At 34.0% G+C, this 23,268-nt stretch overlaps 1 protein-coding gene and 1 long non-coding RNA gene across 4 annotated transcripts in view; one reads left to right on the top strand and one right to left on the bottom strand.

Annotated features, from left to right (window-relative positions):
• Positions 1–23,268, bottom strand: part of tspan4a (tetraspanin 4a) — a 180,056-nt gene that overhangs the window by 76,805 nt on the left and 79,983 nt on the right. The gene's annotated exons all lie outside the window — the stretch shown is intronic.
• Positions 1–23,268, top strand: part of LOC111588983 (uncharacterized) — a 136,504-nt gene that overhangs the window by 31,352 nt on the left and 81,884 nt on the right. The gene's annotated exons all lie outside the window — the stretch shown is intronic.

Below are 23,268 nucleotides of genomic sequence, written 5' to 3' on the forward strand. Positions count from 1 at the left end.
ATTGTCCAGAAGGACTCAAAGCTGGTCTAAAATAAATGAGTTGAAAATGACTCAGAATTTGCCCCAAATGATAAAACTTTTCCAGAAATTTGCAGCAGAAACCCAGAAGTCTTCATGAAGTCAAAATGAAACTTTTAAATCAGATTTTTTAAACTTTCAGGTTCCAACAACCGTCAGAAGTTTAACCAGAGTCACTGACTGTTCTGAAGGTTTATTTCTGACGCTCGGCCCACACTTCATGGAGATGGCAGCTTTAACCAGACCAGCAGGACAGAATTAAACTGTAGAGAGGAAAATATTTCTGCTGCATCAACTGGATTTTATACAAGCTGCTGAAAACGAGGTTAAAAACACAAATTAGCAAGAACAGTTCACTTGAAGAGACCTACTGTTCACACCAGCTCATTAAATGAATCACTGCGGGATAAAAATTCCCATTTATCACATTTTAATTAACTTTTGAAGCTGCAAACGTGATTTTGACGGGTTGATGTTTTAATGGCATCAGTTTAATTTCACGTTTTTTAAACTCCAATCTCTGCGTTATTTGATTTGAAACTAAGTTCAAGTTGAGGGAACTTAATAAAATTAGCTTAAAAACAGCATCTGTCTCCACCTTGAGTTCAGGATTTCTGCCAACGACACACCAGGAATACTTCAGACGGTTGATGCTGAAAAGCCTCATGAACATAAAATCCCCAAAAAGCTGCCAAAGAAATTACAATTGGAGTAAGTTAACTTTTATTTTTTATTTTATTTGTCAACTTAAAAACTTGTGTTAATGGTACAACAAAAAGCTTCTAATGATATTAATTATTAATTAGTTGGAACAACTTAATTATTTCCTTTTTTAAAGTTAAAAAATAGTTGGAACAATTTCTTTTTTATAGGTAATAAACTTTCAAACTTGCAATTTTGTCTCCAAACATTAAATAATCCAAAATATCTTAGACTGAACAGAAAAAACAGTTTTGTGTAGTTTGTTGGTTGAACATAATTTTATTTAGAAGTTGTTTGAACTCAAATATATTGATGCAAACCATTTTTTCTTGTTGTTGTTGATCCAAAACATTATTTTCTAAGTACACATGAGCAAAAATACAAAAAAGCCAAAAACTACATCAGAAAATCTGATTGGAACAACTTAATTTTTAAAATTGTTTGTGAAATAATAAACTTGTGGTTCTAATTATGGTAATCTGATCTATACCACACACAAAGAAATGTTCTGAATAATGTAGAAAAACTAGGTGGAAGAAATTAATTTTTATCAGTTTTCAACTTAGAATCAAGTGCAGAAGAAAAGGTCTGTAAAATCTTTATATATGAGACTTGATGCATTTTTTTTTACGTCAAACCTAAACGTGGACAAATGTCTCCATTCCTACATGAACATTTTAGTGACTAACTTCAGTAAAAAGTGCAGTTTGGTTCATTTAGTGCAGCAGAAGAAAACATGAAGCTCGGAGTCTGAAAAAGTCGATAAGTTCTGTTGTCTTTGAGCTGAAAATACAGAAATCCTGACGACGTTTCTTTAGTTTCTTCCTCCAGATGGAAACTTTAGATCTCATGAATCCCTCAGAAGAACAAAACCTTCATCATCAAACGGGTTTTCTGCCGACTCCAACAGTTGTTTGTTTCTGAAAGCAGCAAACGGAGAGAAACTGGAGTAAAGAGAATCGAGTTTGACCTGGAAACCTGCTGCTTCTGATTTAAAACCAGTTTATCATCAGTTTACACACATTCTGAGTCAACGAGGACGTTTTTACAGACATTTAATTAACTTAATGAAGCCCTTTTCACCATGTTTGAGGTATTCTGGACAAGTTTAAAATCTTTTGACACTATTTGAGTCCATTTGAACATTTTTCAAATAGTTTTGCACCAATTTTGAGTCATTTTGGTCATTATTTTCCCTAATTCTTCTAAGTTTTGAATAAATTTGTTCATTTTTAAAGTCATTTTTGAGTTATTTTTTGAGGTATTTAGAGCATGTTTTGAGTTTTAGTTCACAAATTTGAGTTATTTTGGATATTTTAAAGCATTTTTTCACCATTTTTGAGGCAAGTCTGAAATCATTTCAGACACTTTTTGAGTCAATTCTGACATTTTTAAAGTAATTTTTACAGTTTTTTAGACAATCTAGACAAGTTTCAAATCATTTTGAACCATTTTGGATGTTTTTAAGAGTCATTTTGAAAATTTATGAGGCATTTAGAGCATGTTCCAAGATATTGTAGACAATTTTTATTAATTCTGGACATTTTTAAAGCAATTTTCACCAATTTTGAGACATTCTGGACAAGTTTTGAGTCATTTGAAACAGTATTTGAGTCAATTCAAACATTTTTCAAATAGTTTTGCACCAATTTTGAGCATTTTCTGCATCATTCTTACGAGTTTTGAGTAATTTTTTAGCATTTTTAAATCCTTTTCACAATGTTTGAGGTATTCTGGACAAGTTTACAATTATTTGAGACACTTTTTAAGTCAGTTTGAATATTTTTCAAATAGATTTGCACCAATTTTGAGTCATTTGTGATATTTTTGGCGTGATTCTTACAACTTTTAAGTCATCCTGGACAAGCTTCAATCATTTTAGACATATTTTCAGTCATTCTTGACATTTTTAAGTCATTTTCCCAAATTTTGAGGTATTCTGGACAAGTGGACATATTTGAACATTTAGTAGTTATAGTTTTGCATCAGTTTTGCACATTTTTTTGCATCTTCTGCAGCACTCTTACAAGGTTTGAGTCATTCTGGACATGTTTAAAGTCATTTTTACAATTTTGAAGCATTAACAATATTGCTTTTGACAAATAAAAAGACCAGAAAAAGGTTAATTCAAGTAAATTTTTGCACTTTGTTGAGTGTATTACGACACCTGTGCAGGTTTTTAGTCTGTAAAATTACAGAAAAAGTCTCTTTATATTCAGAACTTGATGCTTTCTTGATGTTTCTTATTTAAAGCAACAGATTGTGTTGAATAAAACGTGAGTTAAAACCTCCACAGCTGCTGTAAATATTCAGGAGACGGTAATAGATTCAACTCTGTCCCAGATACATACATTCTATATATATAGGGGATTTTATTTTAAATATTCACTCTGACATTTGTGTTCAGCTGCAGCTCACATTTTATTCTGTAAAAATCAGCTGCTTTAAGATTCCACCTAAAGCTGGACGTCTGGAGACTCTGCAGAATGTCAGCAGCATCATTTATTTCCAGTTTATTCCTAAAGTCTTCAGGCCAAACTTCCCCCGATGTACCAGAAAACCTCCCCAAAGTGTTTCCCAGTAAAATATTTAGAATCTCTGCTTCACAGTTTCCAGTAATAACAGCCTTCTGGGAAACTATGAATGTTTTATCTGTTGCTACCCAAAAAAAAGAGGATTTAAGCATTTTAAGGCCACAAAATTTAGTGGAACCGACCGACAAAACATCCCTCATGTATCAGGGATGTAGAGTTTTATATAAAGCAGATATACAACGATAAAATCACAGAAAAATAAAGAGAAAATGAGGTTTTTATCCACAGTGGACTCAGTTTTAACACTTTTTGTTGCACTGAAAAATATTGCTTCAAAACCTGAAAAAAAATGTACAGTTTGCATTAATTTATACAAGTTTTTACAACTTCTAAATAAAATTATGTACAACCAACAAAATATATAGAGTTCGACCAGTTCCATTTTCCTCTACGATGAATTTTGAGTTGAAAATTCATAAAAAATGAAGTTCTTCCAACTAGTTCAGCTAGTTTTCCCACAATGTATTTAAAACCAGTTGTTTTGCATTAAATCTATATATATATATAAAACTACCGTCACTCAAAACTGTCTACATTAACTTGAAGCATGCTCTAAATGCCTGAAAAAATTTCAAATTTACTCAAAAAAATGTCCATGTTGACTGAAAATGTGTATAAAATGATGTCAAACTTGTCTATGCCTGAAAAACTGTGCAAAATAACTCATAAATGATAAAAATGACTCTAAAAATGTCTGCATTGACGCAAAATGTGTCTGAAATGATTTGAAACTTGTTTAGAATGTCTCAGAAACTGGAAAAATGACTTTAAAAATGTCCAAAATGACTCAGAACTTGTAAGAATGAGGCAAAAAAAGCCTAAATTTGGTGCAAAACTATTTGAAAAATGTCCAAATTTAATCAAATAGTTCTCAAATGATTTTAAACTTATCCAGAATTCATCAAAAAATTGTAAAAATTACTTTAAAAATTTCCAAAATGACTCAAAATGTGTCTAAAATGGCTGAAAAGTTGTAAAAATGACACAAAAAAATGTCTAAAATGCCTCAAAATTGGTGCAAAACCTTTAGAAAAATGTTCAAATTAGCTCAAATAGTGTCAGATGATTTTAGATTTGCCCGGAGTGCCTCAAAATTAGTGAAAAAATGTCCAAAATGACTCAAAACTTGTAAGAATGATGCAAAAAAAAAAGCTCAAATTTGGTGCAAAACTATTTGAAAACGTCTAAATTTACTCTAACAGTTCTCAAATGAGTTTAAACTTGTCCAGAATGCCTCAAAAATTGTGTAAATTACTTTAAAAATGTCCAAAATGTCTCAAAATTGTCAACAGTAACTTGAAGCATGCTCTAAATAACTCATAATTAGTAAAAACGACTCTAAAAATGTCCACATTGACTCTAAATGTGCCTTAGATGACGTTAAACTGGTCCAGGACGTCTGATAAATGTTGAAAATGCTGATCTCCATTTTCTCCTGCAGCTCATTAACAGCCGTCAGCAGAACACACCACTAATTAGTGTCCTAATTAAATCACGTCTCTGAGTGAATGTGTCCCAGCATGTGTTGCACAAATAAAACCGCTAATTGAAAATATTACAGTTTTTATTTTCAATGGAAGCTTCCAGACTTTTACAGATTCATTCATCCTCAGCTGAATTAATTCAAACTCCAGATGTTTAAACACAGCTGCAGCTTCTCCAGGAGATCAATAATTCATCCCATCATGTCATATTGATTCCTGTTTATATAGTGTCCAACATGCGGGCCGTGGCCCAAAACCGGTCCTCCAGAGGTCCAGTCCGGCCCAACTTTGTAAAGAGTAAAAACTCCAGAGAAGACATTAACTGCAGATTGTAAATTAGTAAAACTATAAATTTAAAATAATTTCTAGACAATGACAAGTTGTTTTGATCACAAAGTTAAATACTAGATTGTTCATTGTTCTTTGCGGATCTCATTTTTGTAATATTTTGTCTTGTTTTTTTGTCTGATTTTGTGTGACTTTTGTTGTTTGTCTCATGTCTTTGTCGTTTCGTGTTTCCTTTTTGTCTCGCTTGTGTTGTTTGTCTCATTTTTGTCAGTTTTTGTTTCACTTTTTTCATTGTTTTGTGCATCGTTTGTGTTGTTTTGTGGGATTTTGTGTCACTTTGTAACTCTGTTGCCAAATTTTTTGTCTCTTTTTTTGTTTTGTTTCGTGTCGTTTGAGTCATTCTTATCAGGTTGTGTCTCATTTTTGTAATATTTTGTCTTGTTTTTGTTGTTTTTTTGTCTTTTTTTTCTCTGACGTTTGTGTCATATTTTTGTCGTTTTGTGGCTCCTTTTAGTCTCGTTTGTGTTTTTTGTCTGTTTTTTGGCATTTTGTTCCTTTTTTGTCTCGTTTTTGTTTGTCCATCTTTTGTCTCTTATTTTGTTTTGTCATTTGTCTCATTTGTTGTTGTTTTGTGTCTCATTTATGTAATGTTTTGACTTGTTTTTGTTGTTTTTTGTCTTTTTTGTCGTTTTGTGTTTCCTTTATGTCTCGCTTGTGTTTTTTATCATTTTGTGTTTTGCTTAATTTGTTGTTTTGTGTAGCGTTTTTGTCACTTTGTAGTTTTTTTAATAATATTTTGTCTCTTTTTTGTTGTAAAAGAAAAAACAAATCCAGAATGTCTCCAAAGAATGATTTATAAAATGTCTAAAATGACTCAAAATTGTGGCAAAACTATTTGAAAAATGTCCAAATTGACTTAAAAAGCATCTCAAATTATTTTTACTTATCCAGAATACTTCAAAATGGTTAAAAAAAAAACTAACAAAAAAAACCCCTTAAGTCAATTAAATGACTCAAAATTGTCTACAATAACTTTAAACATGCTCTAAATACCTCATAAATTGTCAAAACAGCTCTAAAAAATGTCCACATTGAGTCAAAAAGTGTCTCTAATGATTTTAAACTTGTCCAGAATACCTCAAAACTTGTGAAAAAATGTCCAGAATGACCCAAAACTTGCAAGAACGGCTCAAAAAATGTCTAAAATGACTGAAAATGAAGCCAGTTGAGTTAACTTTGTGACTGAAGCTCCTGCCATCTGAGCCCCAACAGTAGATCCTCCTTTAAAACCAATTAGACCTTCTCTTTTTGTGATTTTAGTGTCTTTAAACATGCATAGGGCCCCTATTTATATTTTTCCACTTGTTTATTCCTGTTTTTCCTTTAACTTGTCCCCCGTCTGTACGTATTTCCCATCATATTCCCGTTTAAAGGTGGTAATTAGATGAGTTTTTACTCTGCTGTCACTGCAGATTTATCCTCCACCGACTGATAATCTGAGTTCAGGAGATAAAACAGAATAAAAGGCAGACAGGATGTGGTTTTATACAATAAAAGCGTCCCCACAGTGACGTTACACTGATTGAATAAAGCCCCTGTAAAGCTCAAATGTAATAGAAGATATGATGAAGAGAAGTCGCTAAATTAATTACTGAGGCGTAGGAAAGAATCCGCTGCAGTCGGATCAATTTGTTCCTGATTTGTTTTTCACTGAAATGATGTTTCCAGCCTCGGCGTTAGTGTGGTGCTCCGCTGCGAGGCAACAATAGGAAGACCACAGAGAGCAGCGACAACACAGAAAACACACAGAAAACACACAAAACCCACACCCTGCTGGTTTCCCATCAGCAGAATGACCACGTTTAGCTTCGCTGTGGTTTAATAGTTCATTAATTTAAAACTCCGAGGTGAAGATTTACACACAGGTCTGTAAAAAACGGCCAAGCTGAGATCTCTTCTTGTTTCTCGCTTTTGTCGTTTTGTGTCTCATTTTTGCAATATTTTGTCTTGTTTTTTTGTCTTATTTTTGGTCTGACTTTTGTCACTTGTCTCATGTTTTTGTCGTTTTGTTTCTCATTTTTGTTGTTTTTTTGTCAGATTTTTTTGTCTATTTTTTGTTTTGCTTCATGCTGTTTGTCTCAATTTGTTTCTCGTTTTTGTAACATTTTGTCTTGTTTTGTTGTTTTTTTGGTCTGAGTTTGTCGTTTATCTCAGGTTTTTGTCGTTTTGGAATTCCTTTTTGTCTCGTTTGTCCATTTTTTGTCACTTTGTAATTTTTCTGTCAAATTTTTTGCCTCTTTTTGTTTTGTGTCGTTTGTCTCATTTTGTAATATATTGTCTTGTTTTTGTTTTTTGTCTTTTTGTGTCTTCTTTTTGTCATTTTTTTGTCTCAATTTTGTCGTTTTGTTGTTTTGTCACTTGGTATCTTTTTTGTCATTTTTTTGACAAATTTTTTTTGTCTGACTTTTGTCGTTTGTCTCAAGTTTATTGTCTTTTTGGGTTTTTTGTCGTTTTGTGTTTTGCTTTATTCATTGTTTTGTGCATCGTTGTGGTTTAATAGTTAAGTGTTTGAGGTTAATATTTACCCACTGTTCTTTAAAAAAACTACCAAACTCAGATTTTTATTCTGCATTTTGAAGCTTTTCTCACCGTTAAACAAACCTCTCAGGTGTCACTGGTTTGTTTTTTATTTTTATTTTGCTTCCATCTAATTCAAATTTTGGTGCATTTTTGTGACTGCAGCTTGAATTACTCCTGATCTATGAATAAATACTTAATGTCACAGAGAAATTTCTATGTTTGAAGACTTTGGAGGCTTTGATTCATCTTTTTCTGGTCTTTTTGATAGTTAAAAGCAGTGTTGTTAATGTTGAACTTGTCTGGAATGTTTTCCAAAATTGCAAAAATTACTTTAAAAATGTCCAAAATGACTCAAAATGATTTGAAACTTGTCCAGAAGGGCTCAAAAGTTGGAAGAATGACTCAAAAAATGTCCAAAATTGGTGCAAAACTATTAGAAAAATGTAAAAAATGACTCTAAAAATGTACGCACTGGCTCAAATGTGTCTAAAATTACTATAAATTGTCTAGAATCTCTCAAAATTGTCAAAATGACTTTAAAAATGTCCAAAATGACTGAAAAAATGTCTAAAATGACTCCAAGTTGGTGTAAAACTATTAGAAAAATGTTCAAACTGACTTAAAAAGTGTCTCGAATTGTTTTAAACTCGTGCAGAATGTCTCAAAACTTGTGAAAATGACCCTAAAAAATTCAGATAAATCACGTTTATGAATCACAAGGAGGAGGTCAGGGCGGATGGTGGGTGAACAAAACACTGTCTGGATTGTCAGGAAATTTAGGATTTTTATTAAATAAATCATAAAAAGAGACTTTTATGGATTAAACCACAACTTCAAGGTGAAATGATAATGATTTTTCATCACAGGGAGGAGGTCGGGGTGGATGGTGGGCGTATAAATCTCTGGACTTTGATTAAGTTGGTTTTAGCTACATTTAAAGTCATAATTGGAGATTTTTATGTATTTAACTACAGCTACAGTCTTTCTCTAGTCTTATTCAAGGGCTGCAGAACCTAAAAAGCCATAAAAAGTTGAATAAAGCAGCAGTCGCTTTGAATCCATCGGATATTTTGGTGGAAAACTAATTAAACTCGTTTTGGAAAGTCATTAATGGACAACATTTGATCGTTTTTTTCCAAAGTACAATCCAAGTTTCCCCCTAAAATATTTCTGCTGCATATGAACATTATTTCTAGGAGGCAGAATTCTACATGATGATAAATATTCAAGGTGAAATTACAAATGATTTTTCTTCCTTATCATTAGGTCCAATTCTTCACCGTCGCTGGGCTCTTATGAGTTTTCTCAGCTTGTTATTTTATTGCACCTCCAGTGTGTCTTCAAATGATGAATTTAGTCGTAGGAGCAATAAAAAGTATGAAAATGGGGTTTTAGTGCTGCAACCTGAGAGAGTTGGCGTCGTCCTGGAGGCACAGAGCTTCCTTTTCTGTCTTTTTTCCTTTTGCTGTCCGTTTTGAGGGTTTGTGCGTCAGCTTCCTTTCTGATTATCGTCATCCAATATGTCCTTTTCCTCGGGGAGTTTGGTGTATTTGTGATTCCTGTTTTCCAAATGAGGCCACATTAAGACCAAACAGCGCTGCAGGGGACTCTGGGTAATTTACTCCAACCTAATGAATTCCAGAATGGTTGTTTGGAAATTGAGGAAATTGTCAAAAATGAGAGGCCTGATGATTTTCTTTGATACCGAGGCGCCAGTCTGGGGGCATGAAGAAGCAATCTGAGCAGGTCAAACGACTGGACGGCGTTCTAAACTTATTTACTCTAAAATAAATGAGCATAAATAACCAACAGTGGTGATGGTTTTTATTCCAGGCAGCCGCTGCTTTTACATCAGAGTTTTGATTTTACATGTGCAGCGTCCTGATGTAGCAACGTGTTAAAAAGAAATGGGGAAAAAATCATGTTGGAGCAGAAAAAACACATGAAAGAACATTAGTGATTAAAAATATCTCATTTAATGGCTTTGGCAGCATCAGGCATGGATTTAATGTTTTAATTTTTAGTCCTTTTCTCAGTTTTCTTTCTGTTTTAGGTTGAATTTTTTTGTGCATTCCAGCTTTAGGTGTCCATTTAGTGACTATTTGGTTGTTTTGGGTTATTTTTCGTTGTTTTAGGGCTGTGTTTGGTTGTTTTTTGGTGTGTTTGGTTGTATTAGGGTTTTTTTATTTGGTTGTGTTAGGGTTGTTTTTGGTTGTGTTAGGGTTGTTTTTGGGTGTTTTAGGGTTGTTTTGGTTGTGCTTGGGTTGATTTTGGAGTCTTTGGTTGTTTTTGGTTGTCTTTGGTTGTTTTTGGTTGTTTTTTGTCGTGTCAGGGTTGTTTTTGGTCGTGTTAAGGTTGTTTTTTTCGTGTCAGGGTTGTTTTTGGTTGTGTTAGGGTTGTTTTTGGTCGTGTTAGGGTTGTTTTTGGTTGCTTTAGGGTTGTTTTGGTTGTGCTAGGGTTGATTTTGGAGTCTTTTGTTGTTTTTGATTGTCTTTGATTGTTTTTGGTTGTTTTTTGTAGTTTTGGTTGTGTTAGGGTTGTTTTTGATTGTTTTAGGGTTGTGTTTGTTAAATTCCAGTTTTGTCCAGAGGCTGATGAATGTGTTTATCAGCTGAAATAATCAGGTGAATCTGATCCGACTGCTGTCACCAGACGACAAACTGGACGCCGCTGCAGCGAATCAGCTTCAGTCGATTTAAGGAAGGAGGAGAGAATCCTCTGGAGATCAGAGATTTATCGATTAACTTCCTCCTTCTCCATTCTATCTGCTCCTGGTTTATTTATAGAGAAGTGCAGCGTTTCACACTCTCAGACCTCCACATGGAGAACAGACCCACCTTCTACCATACACTGTAAAAATATATAAAATAACAACTTCTACCATACACTGTAAAAATATATAAAATAACAACTTCTACCATACACTGTAAAAATATATAAAATAACAACTTCTATCATACACTGTAAAAATATATAAAATAACAACTTCTATCATACACTGTAAAAATATATCAAATAACAACTTCTACCATACACTGTAAAAATATATGGAATAACAACTTCTACCATACACTGTAGAAAATATATAAAATAACTTCTATCATACACTGTAAAAATATATAAAATAACAACTATCATACACTGTAAAAATATATAAAATAACTTCTACTATACACTGTAAAAATATATAAAATAAGAACTTCTACCATACACTGTAAAAATATATAAAATAACTTCTACCATACACTGTAAAAATACATAAAATAACAACTTCTACCATACACTGTAAAAATATATAAAATAACAAAAACTTCTATCATACACTGTAGAAAATATATAAAATAACAAAAACTTCTATCATACACTGTAGAAAATATATAAAATAACAAAAACTTCTATCAGACACTGTAGAAAATGTACTGTAAAAACCAACAACTACCATACACTGTAAAAAATATAAAAACCAACTTCTACTGTACACTGTAAAAAATATTTAAAAACCAACAACTTCTACTGTACAATGTAGAATATAGAAAAACCAACACACTGTAAAAATATTGTAAAAACCGACACGTTCTACTGTACACTGTAAAAAAATCCTGTAAAACTATTGTCAAGCACAAATTATTGTTTTACAAAATGACAGATCTTTGATGGGGACATTATTTACACTTTTGCTCCTTTTTAATGGTTAACACGAAAGAAATGATTTGCTGTTTTTTTAACCCTCAATCTATAATTTTTCTTTCAAATAACACTAAATATCTATAAAATATTTATTTTTATTACAATTTTTTGCTGATTTAAATGTAGTTTTTTGCTCCTTTTTAATGGTTAACATGTATATAAATATTTTTTCTGTGATTTTACTACAGTTAAGAAATGATTTGATAGATTTTTAACCCTTAATCCATCATTTTTCTGTAAAATACCTGTGAAATAATGATATTTTTGCTGATTTAAATATAGCTTTTGCTCCTTTTTTAAAAATTCTAACATGTAAAGAAATGATTTGCTGTTTTCTTAACCCCTAATCAATCATTTTTCATTCAAATAACAGCAAATATCTATAAAATAATGATATTTATGCTGATTTAAATCTAATTTTTGCTCCTTCTTTATGGTTAACGTGGAGAGAATTTTTTTTCCTGTAATTTTACAACACTTTTCTTTCAAATAACAACAAATATCTATAAAAATAAAGATATTTTTACTGATTTAAATGTAGTTTTTGGTCTTTTTTATGGTCAACATAAGTGTAGAAATGTGTAGAAATGATTTGCTGTTTTGTTTTTAACCCCTAATCCATCATTTTTCTTTCAAATAACAGCAAATATCTATAAAATAATGCTATTTATGTTGATTTAAATCTAGTGTTTTGCTGTTTTTTTATGATTAACATGATTTTTTCCTGTGATTTTACTCCAGAACAATGAGAACTTGTGAAACAACGATATTCTACATTTAGAACACTGTACATTTCTGACTGCGTGTGACTGAAGGGGAACATGAAGGCGATTATCTCCGGTGTCACTGCTTCTTTTAGCCTTTACAAGCGCTGAATGTGCTGCAGGATCCTTCTGCAGACATGTAGATTATCCGGAGCTACTGGTTTAGAATAAGAATGAATGGGAGGTGTGGGGGAGGCGGGGGAGGATGCAGGGCAAGGCAGCGGCTGTATGGAGATGTGCCCGAGGCTGCAGGATTTCTGGAGGTCTGCTGGTGGAGACGACTCGAGCTTTTTTCTGAAATACGTCAGATTTAAAGCCTCCGGGCCTCCGATCATGACTCACATCTGCTGGGAGTCAAAGTGTGAAGACGGAGGAGGATTAACGCTGCTGCTGCTCCGTTATTAGATCATTAAACGGCTGTTAGCTTCCTCACAGATCACTGACAAACATCTGGGTTCAGCTGTCACCGTTTAACCCTTTAAACCTACCAGCAGGTCGCAAAAATCACCAGAAACAAACCAGAAATACAGAAAACATCATCGGGTTTTCAGCTTTCCTACGGTCCCTCAACTACTCTCAGAAAATGAAACCGAAACTAAGCTTAAACTGGAGATATTTCATCTAATTCACTTCATGCTACATCTTTAATACACAGATGTTTTCACGTACTACAACCACAAATTATATATTATATCTAACAGAAAAAAAAATTAAAATTTTAGTTTTTTCATATATGAACATGTGAAAACTGCAATATTCCTAAGTAATGTCATGAAATTTGTAAAAACCAAAAAGCTGTGAAAATCTGGCACAAAGGAATAAAATATTTGATATAGCAGTTATTATTAATTCACTAATTTATTTATTGTATTTTGAGAAAGAACACGGGAAAAAAATCATAAAAATATCGCGATAGTAACTACCTTTAAATGAAAGGAATGTAATGGAAGCTTACCTATTGTCACCTAAAAAATACTATTAGAATTTTTATTAAAAAGTTTTTAAAAACTTATCATGTTGAATTCTCTTTAGTATAGCAATATTAATAAAACAGCCATAAAATAGCAATAGTTGTGGTGTCTTTTTACAGTCGGCAAATAAAGAAAGACATTGTTTTTTATTTTTTTACAGGGACAAAAGAGAAAATCTGTAAATGAGGCAAGTATATTGTTCAAAAAATAGTTTCTGGTTTGTTTACACTGACGTCAATTTCCTCATAAGTTCTGTAAAATTGGCTGACGTTAAAATTCTGATTTTTTGAGTCTGATACATGAATTTTATATTTTTTCTTTGACCTAGAGAGTAATATTCTGGTCCTTTAGTACTTTTTGCTTCTGTTTTAGGCTGAATTTGTGAAGTTTTTGATATTTTAGTATTAAAGTGTCCATTTAATTAACTAATTGGGGGCTTGTCCGGGATTCTAATTAACCGTGGTGGTGAGATGAAGTTTAGTCTATTTAACCTGATTTGGTTTATGTTGCTGCTAATTCTGTTCTAACTTTTGTTGAGTAATAGGTTGATATTTTGTGTTTGCAAAATTGCAGTTTTCCTTTTTGATGTCCAGCTTCAACTCCATAGGAAACTCTTTATAGAACCAGCCTTCATAAATCCAGTTTAGGACACCCATCAGTCACTTCTTTGGTTTCTACCACCTTCTATAAGACTCTTCTGATCACCACTGAGTGAATAAATACTGGAAATAATCCACCAGGAAGATTTTCAATCCTCAAACCCGTCGAAGCTCCTTAGAAAACCTCCAGAATCAAACCAAACCTGCATCCTGACAGAGTATTTCCCAGCTTGGCATTAGAGCTGCTGCTGCTTTCCAGCACCTGAGAGGGAATAAAAGCCTCTAAGAGATGGAAGATACGGAGCACCTGATGACTTTTGACTGAGATAATTTAGTGACGACACTCGGAGCCCCGGCGGAGTTAAAAATCGACTTAATGGAACAGAAAATGGCAGCCAGGATGCACTAAAGGTGCAGATTTGTTCCCGTATAGATGACAGACGTATGGATTTCTGATGGAGGAAGACGTCTGCAGGGTTTATTTACTCTGTCAGGAAGGTAGATTTCATCTGGATGGTAAACAGCTGCAGCTTCAGGAAACCTTAAAGAAGCTGATTTACATACCGGTGGAATTACAGCTCAGTTTTCCAGTAAAGGTGGAGGTGAATCCTGGTGTAACTGGAGCTTTTATTTCTGTAGATTCTCTCTGAGTTTAGCCCTAAGTGTCTGAAGTGTTAAAGGATACGTTAAATGTGATGAATCGAGATCACGTCCTCCGAGTCTCTACATTCCGCTGACCGGACCTTTTAAACCTCTGAGAGCAGAACAAGTGATTTCCTGGCTGGGAACGAGGCTGTCGGGGTTTCTGGTGAAAGTAGGTCAGAGACTCCGAGCCGAGTGACCTTTTTCTGGAGCACAAAGCCGAGACGAGCAGCGACAGATAAGACTGTCGACTGTCTGAAGATGCAGTTGCACAGAAACTAACAGTGGAACCGCTGATGGAGACGGACGCGTGGATTTATCATCACTGTTGGAACATTTCTGCATCAAGAAAGCAGTTTGTCACAAATTTAAAGAACTAAATGAAGTTAAGATGAAGGTTTTAGAGTTCAGGTTAGGTTTGGTTCCTTTCCAGACGTTCCAGCTTCAAACATGCCGTCAAATGTTTGTATTTTAACCCAAACTGTCATATTTTCCTCAACTGAACCATGTTTTTGTTCCTGAACTCAACCAAGAGTGACTTAAAACTGATCTTCTAGCTCCATTCTCACCTCAAAATTCCATCACTGTGGATGGATTTCAGTTTAAAAACTGTCGTCATTGGAACATTTCTGCATTGGGAAAATTGTTTTTCACAAATTCAAACAGCAAAATGAGGTTAAGACGAATGTTTTAGAGCTCAGGTTAGAAGATTTGGTTCTTTTCCAGCCGACTGAGCTTCAAACATGTCAAAGTGTCGTATTTTAACCCAAAGTGACCAAAACAAACCAGAAAACAAGTTAAAACTGAACTTCTATTCTCATGTTTTACCTTCTTCTGCAAATGCATCAGTTTCAGAACAAACTGCAGTTTGTTTTTAGACGTAATTAAGAATCTAGTTGAGGAGTGTAGTTTATTTTAGTCGTATTTAAGAAGAAATGTGATGTTTTCTGTAAAACAGCACCTAAAATTTGAGTCGACATCAGTTAAAGATCAGATTTTCAAGACATTTTAAATCTACTTTCTAGAGCTAAATAAGGTCAAGACGAAGGGTCTAGAGCTCAAGTTACAAGGTTTGGTTCCTTTCCAACCGACTGAGCTACAAACATATTGTCAAATGGTTGTATTTTAACTCAAACTGTCATATTTTGGTGCCTAAACTCAACCACGAGTGAGTTAAAACTGATCTTCTAGCTCCATTCTCACCTCAAAACGCCATTCAGAGTCAGAACAGCAAGAACTACCATTACATCGCTGATTCTGTGGATGGATTTCACTTTAAAAATCATTGTTGTGAGAACATTTCTGGAGTGGGATACAGTTTGTCACAAATTTAAAGAGCTAAATGAGGGTTAAAATGAAGGTTTTAGAGACCGGGTTTGGTTCAGGATGACAATTTTACAAATTTTCATGCAAAAAAGTACAAAAATAGTGATATTCCTGACTGTATTCCACCTAAAACGTTAGTTAAACTCTAATTAATTAGTACTCAGTGGAATATGGGGTTTACTGTTTAGATTTTCCAGTAATATTATGTATTTTTAAAGTATTTCCCCTTTAATCAACATTAACTTGCCTGTAAATGTTAACATTTTCCTCTTTTAAAATGTACAAACTGTCCAATGTTCTTTTAATCTTTATGATTCTGAATGTAAAACTCGACTTAATATTTAAAAATGTGCGTAAAACTCAGAAAATCAAATATGAGGCAGCTACATTTTCTAAAATAGACTTTTGTGAATATTTTTTGTTTAAATTCCCTCTTACTGTCGACAGTAAATCTTGTTTCTGGCTTTAAAGAGCTTCAGATTTTATTTATTTAACTGTATTTTGTGAAAACAGTCCATTATTGTTTGAACATGTCTTTATTTTTCAGTATTTTATTGCAGCGAAGGGAACAAACTCTGTCTTCTTGATTTAAACGCTGTAGCAACAACAGATAATGGAATATTTAATGTTTTATGATACAACAGGCATGAAGTACAATTTATTTAATTATTCATGTTTGTCAGAAGACTTTCACACTCAGAGACTAAACTTCTCATAAATATTAACTCCAGAAGTCAACGTGGGATTCTGGGAGGTTTGAATTGGATTAAAAAATAAAGAAAAACATCTGTTTTTAAGGAGAAATGGGATTTTTTTTTGTTACACATCAGTTAAAAATCATGTTTCTAGGAAACATTCTTTAAAAAAAAAAAAAAGCTCAATGTGTTTGGGTTTCTGCTGAAAAAAAATATGTTCTTGTACAACTAAACAGAATTTTTCTTCTACATTGTGTTTGTATATTTGTCGCCATGGCAACCCAGAAAATGGGGGACGAGCTGCAGTGAAATCGTATTTTAACCCAAACTGTGATATTTTCTTAAACTTAGCCATGTTTTTGTGCCTGAATCCAACCAAAAGTGAGTTTAAATTAAACTTACAGCTTCATTCCGTCATACCGTCAAAACAACGTTTCTCTCTAAACATATTCGAGAATCCACATATAAACTACAAAGTGACAGTATTTAAATAAGCTGAAGGTAAAATGGTTCAAAACTTGTCCACAACGACTCAGAATGTATTAAAATTGTCCAAAATGAGTTGACAACTAGCTGTAAGAGTGAACACAACAATCTTCATGCACCCAAACTTCAACAAAGTGAAATGAAAATGATCCCAAAGGAATCCAAACCCTTCCAAATTAATTTACAAGTTCAAAATGGTTCAAAACAGGTCCAAAACAACTGAAACTTGTCTAAAATTACTCAAAATTTGTCTAAAATGATAAAAACATGTCCAAAATGTGTTGAAAATGAGTCCAGAATGAGTTGAAAACGAGCTGCAAGAGTGAACACAAGAATCTCCATGCACTGAAAATTCACCAAAATGACTCAAAAAAATGGCCAGAAGGGCTCAAAACTGGTCCTAAATTAATTAAAATATGTTTAAAATGACTCAGAATATGTATACAGTGACTCAGAGCTAAATGTAATCAAGAATCTATACATAAACTATAAAGTGACAGTATTCAAACAAGTTAAAAGTATTATTGTTTTACAGATATTTGGTGTTATCTGAAAGAAGAGTCTTCATTAAAACTCTATTTTTTACAAATATATAAAAATACACTATTTACTATATTTTAAACAGAAAAATTACTTATATTCCAAATATTTGGTTTTATTTGAAAGCCAAAATATGGATTCGTATAAAAACAGATTTTTGTAACCATGCAGTACTCTCTGGACCACTGCAGTACTCTCTGGACCATTGCAGTACTCTCTGGACCATTGCAGTACTCTCTGGACTACTGCAGTACTCTCTGGACTACTGCAGTACTCTCTGGACTACTGCAGTACTCTCTGGAACTGCAGTACTTGTACTTTAAGGGAGTTTCAGTGCAGACTTTCTCCAGCTGAATGCTAATGAGGATTATTTGGCCCAGAAAGGCTGCAGGTGTTTTTCTAACTCAGTTAGTCGTTGGAGGAAACTAAGGAGCTTCTATTAAATAATGACTGATGGATTCAGTCACTAATAGAAGGACTCCAGCTGCATTTTCTGTCTTTGAGTGAAGAAAAAAAGACAATCAGGATGTTTAGAGGACATTGTTGAAGCTTTAACCTCCTGTTTCCTTTAAAACTAAGTAGAGTTTCATCTCTAAATATCAGCTGCTCAGGTTCTAATAATATAAAACTCGTGTGCTTCAAGAATTCCAGTGTGTTTTCTCTGCAGAGGCGACTAACTCCAATCTGTTAACAATAAATAAAGATCTTATTAATGTCTCTTCATCAAATGTTCATCCACTAAACCTGAAAAAGGTGAAAAAAGTAGAAGAGTTTAAAAACAACATTTATTTAAGCTACAAGTCAAAGAAATCCAACTCAGCTGGATTATTTTTTACCTAAAACTGTCACTTTAACACAGGACAAAGTAGATTTTAGGTGTAGTAATGTTATGAATAAATATCTCTCATTTTTCAGATTTTTGCTGATTCTATCTGGTTGTGGTTTGATATTTAAAACTCTAATTTTGGCTTATTTAACCAAAATTACTATATCTTAACAATCCAGACAGTCCTGAGCTTTATACACCCACCATCCACTCCGACCTCCTCCCTGAAAGAAATCATTTGTAGTTGCACCTTGAAGTTGTGGTTTAATACAGAAAACTCTCTTTTTATAACTTAGCATTTAATAAAAGTCCTAAATTTCTTTACAATCCAGATAAGCCAGTGTTTTATACGACCACCATCCACCCCGACCTCCTCCCTGTGATTCGTAAATGTGATTTATTCTCTCATAAAAATGCATTTTCTCTAAACTAGCTGCTGTTTTTAATCAGAACACGACTGAAAAAAGAAACTAGTGCTTTATAAACACTTGACAGAGTTGCTATATTTCAAAAAAAAATATTTTGAAAGAGCAGATAATTATGATAAAACTCTAAAGATGAAGTTGAACTAATGGACGCCGGACTTGTGTATGACTTGTAGATGATTGTTTCTACAGATTAAGACTTTCCTTTCTTTCCTTTAAAATGGTGTCGTAAGTTTGGTAAAATTGCATAAAATTAGGTTTCCTTTGAGTAGGATCACAGAAAAATAGAAAACCTGAAGATGACTTTGCTAAAACCCCAATAAAGAGGCACCAATCAATACGAAACCAATCAGACAGCAGATATACTGCATCGTAAAGTTCATTACCTCTGAAACCCGTCAATATGTTCCATTTACAGCGTCCTGCACCAATCGGACGCCTCCGACAGACGAGTGAAGGTCGTAAACAAGCTGCAGGTTTATTGAAAAGCTGAATTAATGCAGGAAAACACCACAAGGTTTTAACGTCTGCTGCAGCACAAATGGATTCAGATCCCAGGAAACCACACGTCGACCGAATGGATGCTCCACCAGAAAAACCATTATGTCAGGAAATATGAATATCTGACACGTGGGACTGCAGGGAAAACGTTTTTATTCCACATTTAACTCGATAAATCCACTAAGGACTGTCAGACTTCATGTAGAAACACGCCGATGGGTGAAGAAAAAACATTCATACGGAAAGATTCAGTTATAAAAACACATCTGCATCACAAAAATATCACAAATATGTAAAATTACACCATTATTTACTCTATTTTAAACAGCACACATACCATTAATTTTACAGATTTCTGCTGTTATTTGAAAGATAAAATATGGATTAAGTATGAAAAATGGAGATATTTTTCCTTTTTTGTTAAATTACAAAAATTAACTGGTAAAATCATCGAAAAAAGAATTAATTTATATGCTGACTGTGAAAAACAAACTGTACGAAGTGTATTTGTCAGAAAAAAATATGTATATTAAAGACAGTATTTTTACCTGTAAATTATGTCTTCATTAAAGTCAATTTTTTTTACAAACATCTACAATTACAATATTATTTAATATATTTCAAACAGCAAAAATATAATTATTCTTATTTTATTCCTATCAATATATTATTATTGTTTAAAAGATATCTGCTGTTATTTGAAAGACAAAATATGGATTAAGCATAATAATGCATATTTTACCCCCTTTGTTGTTAAATTACACATATTAACTATTTCATTTATTTATTTTACAGACATTTGGCATTATTTGTAAGGACAAAAATATGCATATTAATGATGATAAAATAATATTTTTTATTGTAAATTTTGTCTTCATTAAAACTGCAAAAATATAATTATTTTACAGATATTTGTTTTTATTTGAAAGCTAAAATACGGATTGCAAGAGGCTAAAATTGTAATAAAATTTATAATATTCACATCAAAAGTCTTTAACACAGTCTTACTGTATTTAAATCAGCTAAAAATATTATTTTACAAATATTTGCCATAATTCTGTTTTTACAACTTTTGAATTTTTAAAAAAAAATTTTCTTCCAGAAAAAGGCTAAAAACAAAACAGTTTGTTTTTTGATGATGCATTTTCTCTGTAGTAAATTTGACAACATTTTGTAGAATTTCTTGGTGTAACATTAAAAAGCAATTTTTTTTCCTGTCATTCATTAGTAAACCTGTATGAGGAGACAGAACTGATTCCTGTGCCAAATGTTGCTCAGAAAGCAGAATCCCATTAAAATGAGAATAAAAATGATGACCCTGAAGTAGTGAAGTAATATTATAATTAAACCCTGAAGCTATAATTGTGCGTCTCTCAGCTTGTTGACCCGACCATCCACCCCCACCTCCAGTCAAACCTGAGGGTTTGACTGGAGGTGACTGGTTTCTGACTGACGGAATACTGAAAGCAGCTCAGTTAGAAAGAATCACCTCCATCACGGCAGCAGAGAGAATCTGTAGAGTTCATCTTCGGTAAAACCAATTACAAACCGCTGACAGGACTGACCTTTGAGGAGACGGAGAGTTCAAAATGGAAGAAACCATCACACTGACTGGTTTAGTCCTTGCTCTGCTATCAGCCTCCTTTATGGATGAACTGGTCCAACATTTACAGTCAACATCCTTCAAATTAATTTACATAATTTATGTCCAATTAGCAAAAACAACAGCGAGCACGTTACTGTCTGTTAGAAATGAATGTAGTGTATTGAGAGAAGACATGAGGAAATATTCTATTAGAAAAACACGTCTGCAGCACAAACATATCCTTATTTTACCGATATCTGCTGTCAACTGAGGGAAAAAGTATGGGTTAAGGATTAAAAGATAACAAATCATTTATTAACTTAATAGATTTTTTAAAAATATATATATGAGGGTTATATTAGGACTCAAAACCAGTCCAAAATTAGCTGGCATATGGTCAAAATGGCTCAAAACTTCGCTAAAACACAAACTTATCCAAAATGAGTTGAAAATGAGTTCAGAATGAATTGCAAATGCGCTGCAAGAATGACCACAACAGTCTTCGTGCACTAGAACTTGACCAAAATGACAATAAAACTGGCCAGAAGGACTCAAAACTAGACTAAAATTAATTGACAAGTGTTCAAAATGGTCAAAAACCAAAATAATTGAAATGTGTCCAAAGATGTGTCCAAAATGAGTTGAAAACTAGCTGTAAGAGTGAACACAAGCGTCTTCATGCACCGCCAGCATCTGAGGAACTGAACAGCCAGTAGATAAATCCTGAGTGTTAGCATGTTGTGCAGCTAATGTGGCTAACGTTAGCTTTGGTGGTCCGACCACATCACAGTCGTATACGTTTGTTTCAAAACAAGGTTGGGTTTTTTTTCCGAACACAAACCAGAACACAGTTCAGCTGTACAGGAACAAACGTTCTGGGAGATAAATTAACTTCCTGCTAGTCGACAGCAAGTTTCACCAGACGTTGACGATTCTAGAATGATTTATTTCTACTGTGTCTCCACTGGACGGTTCAGGTTTAATAAAGATCAAGCTTTAATTACATGTAGAGAACATTATTCACGTGAAGGTCAGACGTGTTCCTTCCCTCCATAAAACACTCATTTGAGCCGGGGATGTTAGCGATTCGTCTGCAGGGAGTTTGTAGGAGGATGGTTGTGTTGGAACATCTGTTAGTGTAAAGTCACCAACAACTGAACGCCTTACAGGTTGTTTTCTCCTGACTAGATCCTTGATTGTGTCATATCTGCTCTCAGATGTACGTCGCTTTGGATAAAAGTGTCTGCTGAATGAAACTAGAGTTGTAACGCTCTGATTGATCTGCCAGGAGACTGATTGTCACCTTCTTCAGCTCTGATTAGTTCCATCTCACTGCCTCCTGGTTGTAAAGTCGCTTCTGTCATGGAGTTCTTATGGGATGATTTCACATATACGTATACTATCTTTAACTTCCTCGCTACTGTCTTTAACTTCATCCCTAATGTCCGGAACTCATTTTATCTTCCTCTCTACTGTCTTTAGCTCATTTTAACTCCCTATATCTCCATCTCTAATGTCTTTAACTTCCTTTACCTCTACTATCTTTATCTCCCTCTCTACTGTCTTTAACTCCATCTTTAATGTCTTTACCTCATTTTATCTTCCTCTTGACTGTCTTTAACTTCTTTTAACTCCATCTCTACTATCTTTAACTCCATCTCTACTATCTTTAACTCCATCTCTACTATCTTTAATTCCCTCTCTGCTGTCTTTAACTCCCTCTCTGCTGTTTTTAACTCCATCTTTGCTGTCTTTAATTCCCTCTCTGCTGTCTTTAACTCCATCTCTACTATCTTTAATTCCCTCTCTGCTGTCTTTAACTCCCTCTCTGCTGTTTTTAACTCCATCTCTACTATCTTTAATTCCCTCTCTGCTGTCTTTAATTCCCTCTCTGCTATCTTAAACTCCCTCTCTGCTGTCTTTAACTCCGATCTTTCTCCTTCCATTAATAATTTGTCATCCCTCTCTCGATCCTCCACTTCTGATTTGTTATTCCGCCTCCATTCCCTCCTACTGGTCTCATTGGTCACTGAGCTTTCCATTAACCTCCTTCCTCCCTCTTCGCTCCGTCTTGTTTGATCTCGTGGTTTCGGCTGTCAGAGATTTGTTTCTGAGGTGTTTTTCATGTGCGATGCCTTCATCATCAGCCGAGAACACAGAGAGGCCGAGCAGCATCGCAGAGCTCCACATTCGTCCATATTTCTGTCCGGGGAGAATTATTTACTCGGTCTTGCACACACGGTGCAGGTATTGCCATTTCATTCTGTCGTTAGCAACAGCTCAATGCACCAGGAGGCATTCAGGAGGCTGAGGGGGGAATATGGGCCCATTATTGGAAAACACAGGAGGCGTGCACTCGGTGAAATACTGCACTCCTGCTGCCTGTTAGACCTGATGGAAAACCTGAGTGTTTGTGACGATGAATTTCTGAGAAACACCACGGTGGTGATGAAGGAATTTTAACAGTAGAGTCACTAAATCACAGCGACACACAGCAAATCAGATTCCCACTGAATAATTAGCAGCCATGTACATGTTCTCTGTCGAGGTTCTAC

This window comes from Amphiprion ocellaris, chromosome 1, assembly GCF_022539595.1.
Source record: "Amphiprion ocellaris isolate individual 3 ecotype Okinawa chromosome 1, ASM2253959v1, whole genome shotgun sequence".
NCBI classification, from domain to species: Eukaryota; Metazoa; Chordata; class Actinopteri; family Pomacentridae; genus Amphiprion; species Amphiprion ocellaris.